Source organism: Hyperolius riggenbachi, chromosome 6 (genome assembly GCF_040937935.1).
Source record: "Hyperolius riggenbachi isolate aHypRig1 chromosome 6, aHypRig1.pri, whole genome shotgun sequence".
Lineage (NCBI taxonomy): Eukaryota > Metazoa > Chordata > Amphibia > Anura > Hyperoliidae > Hyperolius > Hyperolius riggenbachi.
In genome coordinates this window covers 12,250,007-12,265,296 of record NC_090651.1, presented here as the reverse complement: position 1 = coordinate 12,265,296, position 15,290 = coordinate 12,250,007, and the positions used below count along the sequence as shown (strand labels likewise).

Sequence of the window (15,290 nt, the reverse complement as noted above, 5' to 3'; positions counted from 1 at the left end):
AAGAAGGAGAGAGAAAGGGAAATGGCAGTAAGCTTGGCAGAAATAGAAAGATTAGAATTACAGCATAAAAAAACTCCCATAGAAAAAGTTTTTGTAGATTTGACCCAAGCAAGAGAGAGATTAAAAAATGTACTATTCTCTAAAGCTAAATTTATGGCAGCAAGATGTAAAAGGAGATTCTATGAATTTGGAAATAAGGGGAGTAGGTTGATGGCTAGAATATTGAAGCAACAACAAACTGCAAACTATGTACCATTTCTATGTGATAATAAAGGGCAGAAGCACTATAGGAACGAGTCTATGGGAAAAATGTTTGGAAAATATTACGCGAGTTTATATGGGATCGAAGAGAGTGCAGTGGGGGATGGGGGGGGGAATGGAGGAATATGTGGCGGCCTCAGGCATGGGGAAATTGCATCCTATGGATGCAAAGAGCTTGGAAAAGGAGATCTCGGTAGAGGAACTGACTAAGGCAGTGGGGCAAATGCCAAGGGGGAAGGCACCAGGCCCAGACGGCTATACCCTGGAATATTACAGAAGCTTTAAGGAGATACTGGAACCATACTGGGTGAAGGCATTGAATGCTATAAAGGGGAAAGATAATGCAGAGGGGAAACTTGGGCGGGAATCACTAATGTCAACTATTTCGGTTATACCGAAAGAAGGAAAGGATCCCACATCATGTACTGGGTATAGGCCTATATCATTAATAAATGTAGATTTGAAGGTACTAGCAAAAATACTGGCAAATAGGCTATCACCTCTTCTGGGTGAGCTGATACACCTTGATCAAGTGGGCTTCATACAAGGGAGAGAAGCCAGAGATAATACGATTAGGACAATGGATGTGATACAATGGGTGGGATCCTCACCTGTCCCTGTCGTATTGCTCTCCACAGATGCGGAGAAGGCATTTGACAGGGTCAGGTGGGGATTCATCAGGGTGGTTATGGAGCACATTGGACTAGGAGATAACATGAGAGCTTGGATGCTCTCAATGTACAGGGATCTATCTGCCAGGGTCAAGGTTAATGGGTGCCTGTCTGGCCCGTTTGAGATAAGGAATGGAACTCGACAGGGTTGCCCTCTGTCCCCCTTGGTGTTTGCCCTAACCTTGGAACCCTTCCTGAGAACAATACGGAAGAACGGGGATATTACTGGAGTCAGGATAGGCCAGAAAGAACATAAGATAGCGGCATACGCAGATGATCTGCTATTCTATTTAACAAACCCTAGGATAGCGCTGCCCAATCTATTGAAGGAATTTGCAGTATATGGGAGGCTCTCCAACCTCAAGATTAATTGGGATAAATGCGAGGCAATGGGAATAGGGATGAAGGGGGAGGAGGTGGAAAATCTGAAGGCAAATTTCCCGTTTAGATGGACAAAGGACAATCTAAAATACCTGGGGGTGAAGATGGCCAGAAGTATACAGGAGACCACTAAGATAAATTACTATCCACTTCTTGCGGTGCTAAAAAAAGATATGGATAAATGGACTAAACTGAGGCTCTCCTGGTTTGGTAGGATTAATGTCCTTAAAATGAATATCATGCCGAGGCTGCTATATGTTTTTCAGGCCCTCCCCGTCCCTCTTCCCAGGGGTTACTTCGATGAAGTCAGAAGGTCCTTTGCGAGGTTTATCTGGCAGGCCAAAAAGGCGCGATTGAAATTCGCCTTTATTACACAATCTAAAAATAAAGGGGGACTGGCAGTACCTGACCCCCTGAGATATTACTATGCTGCTGTATGCACTAGGATAGTCGACTGGAACAGAAATGAAAATTCAAAACAGTGGGTCCAACTGGAAAAAGAAATGATGGAGGGAGCTATTGGGGAAGCCCCATGGTTACCATATGTCCCAAAGAAATACTTAATATCAGGAACCCTGGTTGAACACACTTTAAAAATATTTGAGAAGGTGAGAAACAGAAGCGAGATATCCAGGGGCCCCTCACCATTGATGCCAATTCTGGGAAATTGCGGGTTCCCCTTAGGCTGCCAGGGGGGAAGCTACGGGGAATGGAGACGGGGAGGGAGTCTGCAGATCCGTTCACTGATTGTGGACGGAAGGTGGCTAAATGAAAAAGAAATAATGGAACAAAGGCAGATGAGGAAAATAGATACGTGGAGTCTAATACAATTTAGGCATTTCCTGCCTTCAATGGGTACGAAGGAGGAGCTGTCAAGAAAGTTGACCCCATTTGAGAAGCTCTGTCTAACGGAGGGACCAACAAAGAGCACTTTGGCAAAAATATACGCATTTTTAGAGGAAGATAATGACTACACCCAGAAATATAAAATAAAATGGGAACAGGACATTGGGAGAGAGCTATCGCCCACACAATGGGAACGAGTGGTCGGGATGACTCACGGGGCCTCAGTATCAACTAGAATACAGGAATCAGGATATAAAGTAGTAATGAGGTGGTATTACACCCCTGATAAACTAAATAAAATGTGTGGGACTAACCCAGTATGTTGGAGATGTGGAGAGCAAAGAGGAGATTACAAACATGTTTGGTGGGAGTGCAGGGGGCTGGCCAACTATTGGAATAAAATAAAAACATACATATGGAAACTGGCAGGGATACCCGAATCGGACGGCCCTGAGGTGTATCTTTTACACCTGACTGGGATTGGGGTTAAAAAATATAAAGGCTCCCTGGGAATGCATTTGATAAATGCGGCAAGGATATTAATAGCAAGAAAATGGAAGTCTCCTCAAGCCCCCACATTGAAGGAATGGATTGATGAGGTTGACCATACCTACTCGATGGAAGAGCTATCCGGCATAGTCCACGGGAGGGAGATTAGGGGATGGGATAAATGGTTGGAGTTTAGGAACACAGAGGAATATAGGAGAGGAGGGGAGTAGGAAGTAAATCCATGGACGGGGAAATATGTTATGAGAAGAGAGAGTACAATGGGATGAGAAGAAGAAGCCGGAAATGGCTCGCTGGAGCAAGTAGTGATACCAGTGTGAACTTACACTACAGGGTTTTCTTTTCTTTTTTCCTTTCTTTCTTGGTGGAGGTTTCTATATCTGGATCTGAGGGTGATGGGTAGGTAGGACAGGGAGTGGGTGACCCACACCACGCCCCACCTAGTAGAAATTGGAAATTGGAAGAGGTGGCAGGACCCATAAAAACTTAGAGAATAAGCTCGGGAACAGAGGAGATGGGTCGGCCTTGAAGGAAAAGGGGGAGGGGGGGAGGTGGGAAGCCCACTCCTAGAGAATAGGTGGTAAAATACTATGTATAAATTAGCCTTAGTAATTGTATAATACTGTACAAGTATTGATAATTTTGGATACCTTTTTAATCACTTTTTTGGAAATACGATATTGGATAAATAAAGAATAAAAAAAAAAAAAAAGAAATGTTTGTCTCTTTTAAGTTGACTGTATGTCCTCTTTTCTTGCAGTCTTGAAATATTTGATGTGACCAGAGGTATTGTGTTAAATCCATGTCTCTATTTTGTCTGGTTCAATCAGGACGTTTCTGTATTGAGAATCAGTTTATCTTGCCGAGTTCCAGGTGTAGTCTGAATTTGGCTTTATTTTACTAAGTTTTTTCTAACAATAAGATATCATGCCAAAACCCGGGATCGAACCAGGGACCTTTAGATCTTCAGTCTAACGCTCTCCCAACTGAGCTATTTCGGCTACATTGCATCACAGTTTGTGTGATTTTTTTTTTTCACCACAAGTGTCCTGTGCAGGCAAAGACTCATGATATTTTCGGAGTCGTAGTAGCAGTGGTGTGTTGTCGGTGTGGTTAGAGGGTCTAAGGCACTCCATGCAGGTTGCATGTGTCCTGTAGACTTGGGTTCAAATACCTTTCCTGACAATCATTTTTGAATTTTTTGCCCTCCTGCAGCTGTATTTATGAGTTCCCATAAGACAAACCTCCAATCTAGTACCTTTTATTCAGGTAAATGCAGCTGTATTTATGACTTCCCATGATATAAATCTCCAATCTAGTACCTTTTATTCAGGTAAATTATCTACTCTATATGTGTCCTATATTTTCTTTGATATATATTCATTAAGAAATGTTTGTCTCTTTTAAGTTGACTGTATGTCCTCTTTTCTTGCAGTCTTGAAATATTTGATGTGACCAGAGGTATTGTGTTAAATCCATGTCTCTATTTTGTCTGGTTCAATCAGGACGTTTCTGTATTGAGAATCAGTTTATCTTGCCGAGTTCCAGGTGTAGTCTGAATTTGGCTTTATTTTACTAAGTTTTTTCTAACAATAAGATATCATGCCGAAACCCGGGATCGAACCAGGGACCTTTAGATCTTCAGTCTAACGCTCTCCCAACTGAGCTATTTCGACTACATTGCATCACAGTTGGTGTGATTTTTTTTTCAGCACAAGTGTCCTGTGCAGGCAAAGACTCATGATATTTTCTGAGTCGTAGTAACAGTGGTGTGTTGTCGGTGTGGTTAGAGGGTCTAAGGCGCTCCATGCAGGTTGCATGTGTCTTGTAGACTTGGGTTCAAATACCTTTCCTGACTATCATTTTTGAATTTTTGCCCTCCTGCAGCTGTATTTATGAGTTCCCATAAGACAAACCTCCAATCTAGTACCTTTTATTCAGGTAAATGCAGCTGTATTTATGACTTTCCATGAGATAAATCTCCAATCTAGTACCTTTTATTCAGGTAAATTATCTACTCTACATGTGTCCTTTATTTTCTTTGATATATATTCATTAAGAAATGTTTGTCTCTTTTAAGTTGACTGTATGTCCTCTTTTCTTGCAGTCTTGAAATATTTGATGTGACCAGAGGTATTGTGTTAAATCACATGGTTTGGCGGAGAAAGGGGGAAGAGAAAAAATGACACGGGTTAATATGCTGTCCCAGAACGTCCATGGATTGAATATCCCAGAGAAAAGATCAATACTACTACAGAATCTATATAGAGCACACATCCAAGTGGCATTTCTCCAGGAAACTCACTTTAAAGGAGATCACCACCCTGGGATCACTAATAGGAGATACCCAACGGCTTACTACAGTAATTATAAGGAGGCCAAAAGTAGAGGGGTCGCAATTGTACTAGCAAGTGACATAAGGCAGGAGGAGACAGAGGTGATTAGAGATTCCCAGGGGAGGTTTCTCCTGGTCAAAGGACTTTTTAATGCTAGGAGAATGACACTGGGGGTGGTATATGCTCCCAATACTGGCCAAACAGGGTTCCTAGACAAATTTCTGGCAAAGTTAGATGAATTTGCAGAGGGGTCAATAGTAGTTGCGGGGGATATAAACCTGGTAATGGACCCACAAGTGGATTCGTCAACAGGGAAATCTTCCCTTACTAGGAGAGCTCATCAAAGGGTTAAAAGAGAACTAGGTAAGCGCCAGTTGATCGACATATGGCGTATACAACACCCTACTACAAAAGATTACACTTACTATTCGATCCCGCATGGGACCTATTCTAGGTTAGACTATTTCTTTATTTCACATAACCTACTCTCGGAAGAAATTGAGACAGAGATAGAATCCTCAGTGATCTCGGATCACTCCCCAGTTACACTCAGCCTGGGATATAGGCAAAAGGAAAGGGGTCCTTGGAACTGGAAACTGAACGAATCCCTGTTGCGAAATGATGAATTAATAGTTAAATTCAAAGAAGAAATGAAGCAGTATTTTATGGAGAATGACAGGGATGGGATATCCCCGGTCGTGTTATGGGAGGCTCATAAGGTGGTTATGAGGGGGATACTAATAAGGGAAGGAAGTAGAATAAAGAAGGAGAGAGAAAGGGAAATGGCAGTAAGCTTGGCAGAAATAGAAAGATTAGAATTACAGCATAAAAAAACTCCCATAGAAAAAGTTTTTGTAGATTTGACCCAAGCAAGAGAGAGATTAAAAAATGTACTATTCTCTAAAGCTAAATTTATGGCAGCAAGATGTAAAAGGAGATTCTATGAATTTGGAAATAAGGGGAGTAGGTTGATGGCTAGAATATTGAAGCAACAACAAACTGCAAACTATGTACCATTTCTATGTGATAATAAAGGGCAGAAGCACTATAGGAACGAGTCTATGGGAAAAATGTTTGGAAAATATTACGCGAGTTTATATGGGATCGAAGAGAGTGCAGTGGGGGATGGGGGGGGAATGGAGGAATATGTGGCGGCCTCAGGCATGGGGAAATTGCATCCTATGGATGCAAAGAGCTTGGAAAAGGAGATCTCGGTAGAGGAACTGACTAAGGCAGTGGGGCAAATGCCAAGGGGGAAGGCACCAGGCCCAGACGGCTATACCCTGGAATATTACAGAAGCTTTAAGGAGATACTGGAACCATACTGGGTGAAGGCATTGAATGCTATAAAGGGGAAAGATAATGCAGAGGGGAAACTTGGGCGGGAATCACTAATGTCAACTATTTCGGTTATACCGAAAGAAGGAAAGGATCCCACATCATGTACTGGGTATAGGCCTATATCATTAATAAATGTAGATTTGAAGGTACTAGCAAAAATACTGGCAAATAGGCTATCACCTCTTCTGGGTGAGCTGATACACCTTGATCAAGTGGGCTTCATACAAGGGAGAGAAGCCAGAGATAATACGATTAGGACAATGGATGTGATACAATGGGTGGGATCCTCACCTGTCCCTGTCGTATTGCTCTCCACAGATGCGGAGAAGGCATTTGACAGGGTCAGGTGGGGATTCATCAGGGTGGTTATGGAGCACATTGGACTAGGAGATAACATGAGAGCTTGGATGCTCTCAATGTACAGGGATCTATCTGCCAGGGTCAAGGTTAATGGGTGCCTGTCTGGCCCGTTTGAGATAAGGAATGGAACTCGACAGGGTTGCCCTCTGTCCCCCTTGGTGTTTGCCCTAACCTTGGAACCCTTCCTGAGAACAATACGGAAGAACGGGGATATTACTGGAGTCAGGATAGGCCAGAAAGAACATAAGATAGCGGCATACGCAGATGATCTGCTATTCTATTTAACAAACCCTAGGATAGCGCTGCCCAATCTATTGAAGGAATTTGCAGTATATGGGAGGCTCTCCAACCTCAAGATTAATTGGGATAAATGCGAGGCAATGGGAATAGGGATGAAGGGGGAGGAGGTGGAAAATCTGAAGGCAAATTTCCCGTTTAGATGGACAAAGGACAATCTAAAATACCTGGGGGTGAAGATGGCCAGAAGTATACAGGAGACCACTAAGATAAATTACTATCCACTTCTTGCGGTGCTAAAAAAAGATATGGATAAATGGACTAAACTGAGGCTCTCCTGGTTTGGTAGGATTAATGTCCTTAAAATGAATATCATGCCGAGGCTGCTATATGTTTTTCAGGCCCTCCCCGTCCCTCTTCCCAGGGGTTACTTCGATGAAGTCAGAAGGTCCTTTGCGAGGTTTATCTGGCAGGCCAAAAAGGCGCGATTGAAATTCGCCTTTATTACACAATCTAAAAATAAAGGGGGACTGGCAGTACCTGACCCCCTGAGATATTACTATGCTGCTGTATGCACTAGGATAGTCGACTGGAACAGAAATGAAAATTCAAAACAGTGGGTCCAACTGGAAAAAGAAATGATGGAGGGAGCTATTGGGGAAGCCCCATGGTTACCATATGTCCCAAAGAAATACTTAATATCAGGAACCCTGGTTGAACACACTTTAAAAATATTTGAGAAGGTGAGAAACAGAAGCGAGATATCCAGGGGCCCCTCACCATTGATGCCAATTCTGGGAAATTGCGGGTTCCCCTTAGGCTGCCAGGGGGGAAGCTACGGGGAATGGAGACGGGGAGGGAGTCTGCAGATCCGTTCACTGATTGTGGACGGAAGGTGGCTAAATGAAAAAGAAATAATGGAACAAAGGCAGATGAGGAAAATAGATACGTGGAGTCTAATACAATTTAGGCATTTCCTGCCTTCAATGGGTACGAAGGAGGAGCTGTCAAGAAAGTTGACCCCATTTGAGAAGCTCTGTCTAACGGAGGGACCAACAAAGAGCACTTTGGCAAAAATATACGCATTTTTAGAGGAAGATAATGACTACACCCAGAAATATAAAATAAAATGGGAACAGGACATTGGGAGAGAGCTATCGCCCACACAATGGGAACGAGTGGTCGGGATGACTCACGGGGCCTCAGTATCAACTAGAATACAGGAATCAGGATATAAAGTAGTAATGAGGTGGTATTACACCCCTGATAAACTAAATAAAATGTGTGGGACTAACCCAGTATGTTGGAGATGTGGAGAGCAAAGAGGAGATTACAAACATGTTTGGTGGGAGTGCAGGGGGCTGGCCAACTATTGGAATAAAATAAAAACATACATATGGAAACTGGCAGGGATACCCGAATCGGACGGCCCTGAGGTGTATCTTTTACACCTGACTGGGATTGGGGTTAAAAAATATAAAGGCTCCCTGGGAATGCATTTGATAAATGCGGCAAGGATATTAATAGCAAGAAAATGGAAGTCTCCTCAAGCCCCCACATTGAAGGAATGGATTGATGAGGTTGACCATACCTACTCGATGGAAGAGCTATCCGGCATAGTCCACGGGAGGGAGATTAGGGGATGGGATAAATGGTTGGAGTTTAGGAACACAGAGGAATATAGGAGAGGAGGGGAGTAGGAAGTAAATCCATGGACGGGGAAATATGTTATGAGAAGAGAGAGTACAATGGGATGAGAAGAAGAAGCCGGAAATGGCTCGCTGGAGCAAGTAGTGATACCAGTGTGAACTTACACTACAGGGTTTTCTTTTCTTTTTTCCTTTCTTTCTTGGTGGAGGTTTCTATATCTGGATCTGAGGGTGATGGGTAGGTAGGACAGGGAGTGGGTGACCCACACCACGCCCCACCTAGTAGAAATTGGAAATTGGAAGAGGTGGCAGGACCCATAAAAACTTAGAGAATAAGCTCGGGAACAGAGGAGATGGGTCGGCCTTGAAGGAAAAGGGGGAGGGGGGGAGGTGGGAAGCCCACTCCTAGAGAATAGGTGGTAAAATACTATGTATAAATTAGCCTTAGTAATTGTATAATACTGTACAAGTATTGATAATTTTGGATACCTTTTTAATCACTTTTTTGGAAATACGATATTGGATAAATAAAGAATAAAAAAAAAAAGAAAAGAAATGTTTGTCTCTTTTAAGTTGACTGTATGTCCTCTTTTCTTGCAGTCTTGAAATATTTGATGTGACCAGAGGTATTGTGTTAAATCCATGTCTCTATTTTGTCTGGTTCAATCAGGACGTTTCTGTATTGAGAATCAGTTTATCTTGCCGAGTTCCAGGTGTAGTCTGAATTTGGCTTTATTTTACTAAGTTTTTTCTAACAATAAGATATCATGCCAAAACCCGGGATCGAACCAGGGACCTTTAGATCTTCAGTCTAACGCTCTCCCAACTGAGCTATTTCGGCTACATTGCATCACAGTTTGTGTGATTTTTTTTTTTCACCACAAGTGTCCTGTGCAGGCAAAGACTCATGATATTTTCGGAGTCGTAGTAGCAGTGGTGTGTTGTCGGTGTGGTTAGAGGGTCTAAGGCACTCCATGCAGGTTGCATGTGTCCTGTAGACTTGGGTTCAAATACCTTTCCTGACAATCATTTTTGCATTTTTTGCCCTCCTGCAGCTGTATTTATGAGTTCCCATAAGACAAACCTCCAATCTAGTACCTTTTATTCAGGTAAATGCAGCTGTATTTATGACTTCCCATGATATAAATCTCCAATCTAGTACCTTTTATTCAGGTAAATTATCTACTCTATATGTGTCCTATATTTTCTTTGATATATATTCATTAAGAAATGTTTGTCTCTTTTAAGTTGACTGTATGTCCTCTTTTCTTGCAGTCTTGAAATATTTGATGTGACCAGAGGTATTGTGTTAAATCCATGTCTCTATTTTGTCTGGTTCAATCAGGACGTTTCTGTATTGAGAATCAGTTTATCTTGCCGAGTTCCAGGTGTAGTCTGAATTTGGCTTTATTTTACTAAGTTTTTTCTAACAATAAGATATCATGCCGAAACCCGGGATCGAACCAGGGACCTTTAGATCTTCAGTCTAACGCTCTCCCAACTGAGCTATTTCGACTACATTGCATCACAGTTGGTGTGATTTTTTTTTCAGCACAAGTGTCCTGTGCAGGCAAAGACTCATGATATTTTCTGAGTCGTAGTAACAGTGGTGTGTTGTCGGTGTGGTTAGAGGGTCTAAGGCGCTCCATGCAGGTTGCATGTGTCTTGTAGACTTGGGTTCAAATACCTTTCCTGACTATCATTTTTGAATTTTTGCCCTCCTGCAGCTGTATTTATGAGTTCCCATAAGACAAACCTCCAATCTAGTACCTTTTATTCAGGTAAATGCAGCTGTATTTATGACTTTCCATGAGATAAATCTCCAATCTAGTACCTTTTATTCAGGTAAATTATCTACTCTACATGTGTCCTTTATTTTCTTTGATATATATTCATTAAGAAATGTTTGTCTCTTTTAAGTTGACTGTATGTCCTCTTTTCTTGCAGTCTTGAAATATTTGATGTGACCAGAGGTATTGTGTTAAATCACATGGTTTGGCGGAGAAAGGGGGAAGAGAAAAAATGACACGGGTTAATATGCTGTCCCAGAACGTCCATGGATTGAATATCCCAGAGAAAAGATCAATACTACTACAGAATCTATATAGAGCACACATCCAAGTGGCATTTCTCCAGGAAACTCACTTTAAAGGAGATCACCACCCTGGGATCACTAATAGGAGATACCCAACGGCTTACTACAGTAATTATAAGGAGGCCAAAAGTAGAGGGGTCGCAATTGTACTAGCAAGTGACATAAGGCAGGAGGAGACAGAGGTGATTAGAGATTCCCAGGGGAGGTTTCTCCTGGTCAAAGGACTTTTTAATGCTAGGAGAATGACACTGGGGGTGGTATATGCTCCCAATACTGGCCAAACAGGGTTCCTAGACAAATTTCTGGCAAAGTTAGATGAATTTGCAGAGGGGTCAATAGTAGTTGCGGGGGATATAAACCTGGTAATGGACCCACAAGTGGATTCGTCAACAGGGAAATCTTCCCTTACTAGGAGAGCTCATCAAAGGGTTAAAAGAGAACTAGGTAAGCGCCAGTTGATCGACATATGGCGTATACAACACCCTACTACAAAAGATTACACTTACTATTCGATCCCGCATGGGACCTATTCTAGGTTAGACTATTTCTTTATTTCACATAACCTACTCTCGGAAGAAATTGAGACAGAGATAGAATCCTCAGTGATCTCGGATCACTCCCCAGTTACACTCAGCCTGGGATATAGGCAAAAGGAAAGGGGTCCTTGGAACTGGAAACTGAACGAATCCCTGTTGCGAAATGATGAATTAATAGTTAAATTCAAAGAAGAAATGAAGCAGTATTTTATGGAGAATGACAGGGATGGGATATCCCCGGTCGTGTTATGGGAGGCTCATAAGGTGGTTATGAGGGGGATACTAATAAGGGAAGGAAGTAGAATAAAGAAGGAGAGAGAAAGGGAAATGGCAGTAAGCTTGGCAGAAATAGAAAGATTAGAATTACAGCATAAAAAAACTCCCATAGAAAAAGTTTTTGTAGATTTGACCCAAGCAAGAGAGAGATTAAAAAATGTACTATTCTCTAAAGCTAAATTTATGGCAGCAAGATGTAAAAGGAGATTCTATGAATTTGGAAAAAAGGGGAGTAGGTTGATGGCTAGAATATTGAAGCAACAACAAACTGCAAACTATGTACCATTTCTATGTGATAATAAAGGGCAGAAGCACTATAGGAACGAGTCTATGGGAAAAATGTTTGGAAAATATTACGCGAGTTTATATGGGATCGAAGAGAGTGCAGTGGGGGATGGGGGGGGAATGGAGGAATATGTGGCGGCCTCAGGCATGGGGAAATTGCATCCTATGGATGCAAAGAGCTTGGAAAAGGAGATCTCGGTAGAGGAACTGACTAAGGCAGTGGGGCAAATGCCAAGGGGGAAGGCACCAGGCCCAGACGGCTATACCCTGGAATATTACAGAAGCTTTAAGGAGATACTGGAACCATACTGGGTGAAGGCATTGAATGCTATAAAGGGGAAAGATAATGCAGAGGGGAAACTTGGGCGGGAATCACTAATGTCAACTATTTCGGTTATACCGAAAGAAGGAAAGGATCCCACATCATGTACTGGGTATAGGCCTATATCATTAATAAATGTAGATTTGAAGGTACTAGCAAAAATACTGGCAAATAGGCTATCACCTCTTCTGGGTGAGCTGATACACCTTGATCAAGTGGGCTTCATACAAGGGAGAGAAGCCAGAGATAATACGATTAGGACAATGGATGTGATACAATGGGTGGGATCCTCACCTGTCCCTGTCGTATTGCTCTCCACAGATGCGGAGAAGGCATTTGACAGGGTCAGGTGGGGATTCATCAGGGTGGTTATGGAGCACATTGGACTAGGAGATAACATGAGAGCTTGGATGCTCTCAATGTACAGGGATCTATCTGCCAGGGTCAAGGTTAATGGGTGCCTGTCTGGCCCGTTTGAGATAAGGAATGGAACTCGACAGGGTTGCCCTCTGTCCCCCTTGGTGTTTGCCCTAACCTTGGAACCCTTCCTGAGAACAATACGGAAGAACGGGGATATTACTGGAGTCAGGATAGGCCAGAAAGAACATAAGATAGCGGCATACGCAGATGATCTGCTATTCTATTTAACAAACCCTAGGATAGCGCTGCCCAATCTATTGAAGGAATTTGCAGTATATGGGAGGCTCTCCAACCTCAAGATTAATTGGGATAAATGCGAGGCAATGGGAATAGGGATGAAGGGGGAGGAGGTGGAAAATCTGAAGGCAAATTTCCCGTTTAGATGGACAAAGGACAATCTAAAATACCTGGGGGTGAAGATGGCCAGAAGTATACAGGAGACCACTAAGATAAATTACTATCCACTTCTTGCGGTGCTAAAAAAAGATATGGATAAATGGACTAAACTGAGGCTCTCCTGGTTTGGTAGGATTAATGTCCTTAAAATGAATATCATGCCGAGGCTGCTATATGTTTTTCAGGCCCTCCCCGTCCCTCTTCCCAGGGGTTACTTCGATGAAGTCAGAAGGTCCTTTGCGAGGTTTATCTGGCAGGCCAAAAAGGCGCGATTGAAATTCGCCTTTATTACACAATCTAAAAATAAAGGGGGACTGGCAGTACCTGACCCCCTGAGATATTACTATGCTGCTGTATGCACTAGGATAGTCGACTGGAACAGAAATGAAAATTCAAAACAGTGGGTCCAACTGGAAAAAGAAATGATGGAGGGAGCTATTGGGGAAGCCCCATGGTTACCATATGTCCCAAAGAAATACTTAATATCAGGAACCCTGGTTGAACACACTTTAAAAATATTTGAGAAGGTGAGAAACAGAAGCGAGATATCCAGGGGCCCCTCACCATTGATGCCAATTCTGGGAAATTGCGGGTTCCCCTTAGGCTGCCAGGGGGGAAGCTACGGGGAATGGAGACGGGGAGGGAGTCTGCAGATCCGTTCACTGATTGTGGACGGAAGGTGGCTAAATGAAAAAGAAATAATGGAACAAAGGCAGATGAGGAAAATAGATACGTGGAGTCTAATACAATTTAGGCATTTCCTGCCTTCAATGGGTACGAAGGAGGAGCTGTCAAGAAAGTTGACCCCATTTGAGAAGCTCTGTCTAACGGAGGGACCAACAAAGAGCACTTTGGCAAAAATATACGCATTTTTAGAGGAAGATAATGACTACACCCAGAAATATAAAATAAAATGGGAACAGGACATTGGGAGAGAGCTATCACCCACACAATGGGAACGAGTGGTCGGGATGACTCACGGGGCCTCAGTATCAACTAGAATACAGGAATCAGGATATAAAGTAGTAATGAGGTGGTATTACACCCCTGATAAACTAAATAAAATGTGTGGGACTAACCCAGTATGTTGGAGATGTGGAGAGCAAAGAGGAGATTACAAACATGTTTGGTGGGAGTGCAGGGGGCTGGCCAACTATTGGAATAAAATAAAAACATACATATGGAAACTGGCAGGGATACCCGAATCGGACGGCCCTGAGGTGTATCTTTTACACCTGACTGGGATTGGGGTTAAAAAATATAAAGGCTCCCTGGGAATGCATTTGATAAATGCGGCAAGGATATTAATAGCAAGAAAATGGAAGTCTCCTCAAGCCCCCACATTGAAGGAATGGATTGATGAGGTTGACCATACCTACTCGATGGAAGAGCTATCCGGCATAGTCCACGGGAGGGAGATTAGGGGATGGGATAAATGGTTGGAGTTTAGGAACACAGAGGAATATAGGAGAGGAGGGGAGTAGGAAGTAAATCCATGGACGGGGAAATATGTTATGAGAAGAGAGAGTACAATGGGATGAGAAGAAGAAGCCGGAAATGGCTCGCTGGAGCAAGTAGTGATACCAGTGTGAACTTACACTACAGGGTTTTCTTTTCTTTTTTCCTTTCTTTCTTGGTGGAGGTTTCTATATCTGGATCTGAGGGTGATGGGTAGGTAGGACAGGGAGTGGGTGACCCACACCACGCCCCACCTAGTAGAAATTGGAAATTGGAAGAGGTGGCAGGACCCATAAAAACTTAGAGAATAAGCTCGGGAACAGAGGAGATGGGTCGGCCTTGAAGGAAAAGGGGGAGGGGGGGGAGGTGGGAAGCCCACTCCTAGAGAATAGGTGGTAAAATACTATGTATAAATTAGCCTTAGTAATTGTATAATACTGTACAAGTATTGATAATTTTGGATACCTTTTTAATCACTTTTTTGGAAATACGATATTGGATAAATAAAGAATAAAAAAAAAAAAAAAGAAATGTTTGTCTCTTTTAAGTTGACTGTATGTCCTCTTTTCTTGCAGTCTTGAAATATTTGATGTGACCAGAGGTATTGTGTTAAATCCATGTCTCTATTTTGTCTGGTTCAATCAGGACGTTTCTGTATTGAGAATCAGTTTATCTTGCCGAGTTCCAGGTGTAGTCTGAATTTGGCTTTATTTTACTAAGTTTTTTCTAACAATAAGATATCATGCCGAAACCCGGGATCGAACCAGGGACCTTTAGATCTTCAGTCTAACGCTCTCCCAACTGAGCTATTTCGGCTACATTGCCTCACAGTTGGTGTGATTTTTTTTTCAGCAGAAGTGTCCTGTGCAGGCAAAGACTCATGATATTTTCTGAGTCGTAGTAGCAGTGGTGT

General features: G+C 42.6%; 5 non-coding genes across 5 annotated transcripts; all 5 read right to left on the bottom strand.

Annotated features, from left to right (window-relative positions):
- Positions 1-3,594: 3,594 nt before the first annotated feature.
- TRNAF-GAA (transfer RNA phenylalanine (anticodon GAA)) lies at positions 3,595-3,667 on the bottom strand. The gene has a single exon. It is a non-coding gene; the product is annotated as a tRNA-Phe (tRNA).
- Positions 3,668-4,269: 602 nt separating this feature from the next.
- Positions 4,270-4,342, bottom strand: TRNAF-GAA (transfer RNA phenylalanine (anticodon GAA)). Its single transcript has one exon. It is a non-coding gene; the product is annotated as a tRNA-Phe (tRNA).
- Positions 4,343-9,357: 5,015 nt separating this feature from the next.
- On the bottom strand, positions 9,358-9,430 carry TRNAF-GAA (transfer RNA phenylalanine (anticodon GAA)). Its single transcript has one exon. It is a non-coding gene; the product is annotated as a tRNA-Phe (tRNA).
- A 602-nt stretch (positions 9,431-10,032) lies between these two features.
- Positions 10,033-10,105, bottom strand: TRNAF-GAA (transfer RNA phenylalanine (anticodon GAA)). The gene has a single exon. It is a non-coding gene; the product is annotated as a tRNA-Phe (tRNA).
- A 5,015-nt stretch (positions 10,106-15,120) lies between these two features.
- Positions 15,121-15,193, bottom strand: TRNAF-GAA (transfer RNA phenylalanine (anticodon GAA)). Its single transcript has one exon. It is a non-coding gene; the product is annotated as a tRNA-Phe (tRNA).
- Between the last annotated feature and the right edge of the window lie 97 nt (positions 15,194-15,290).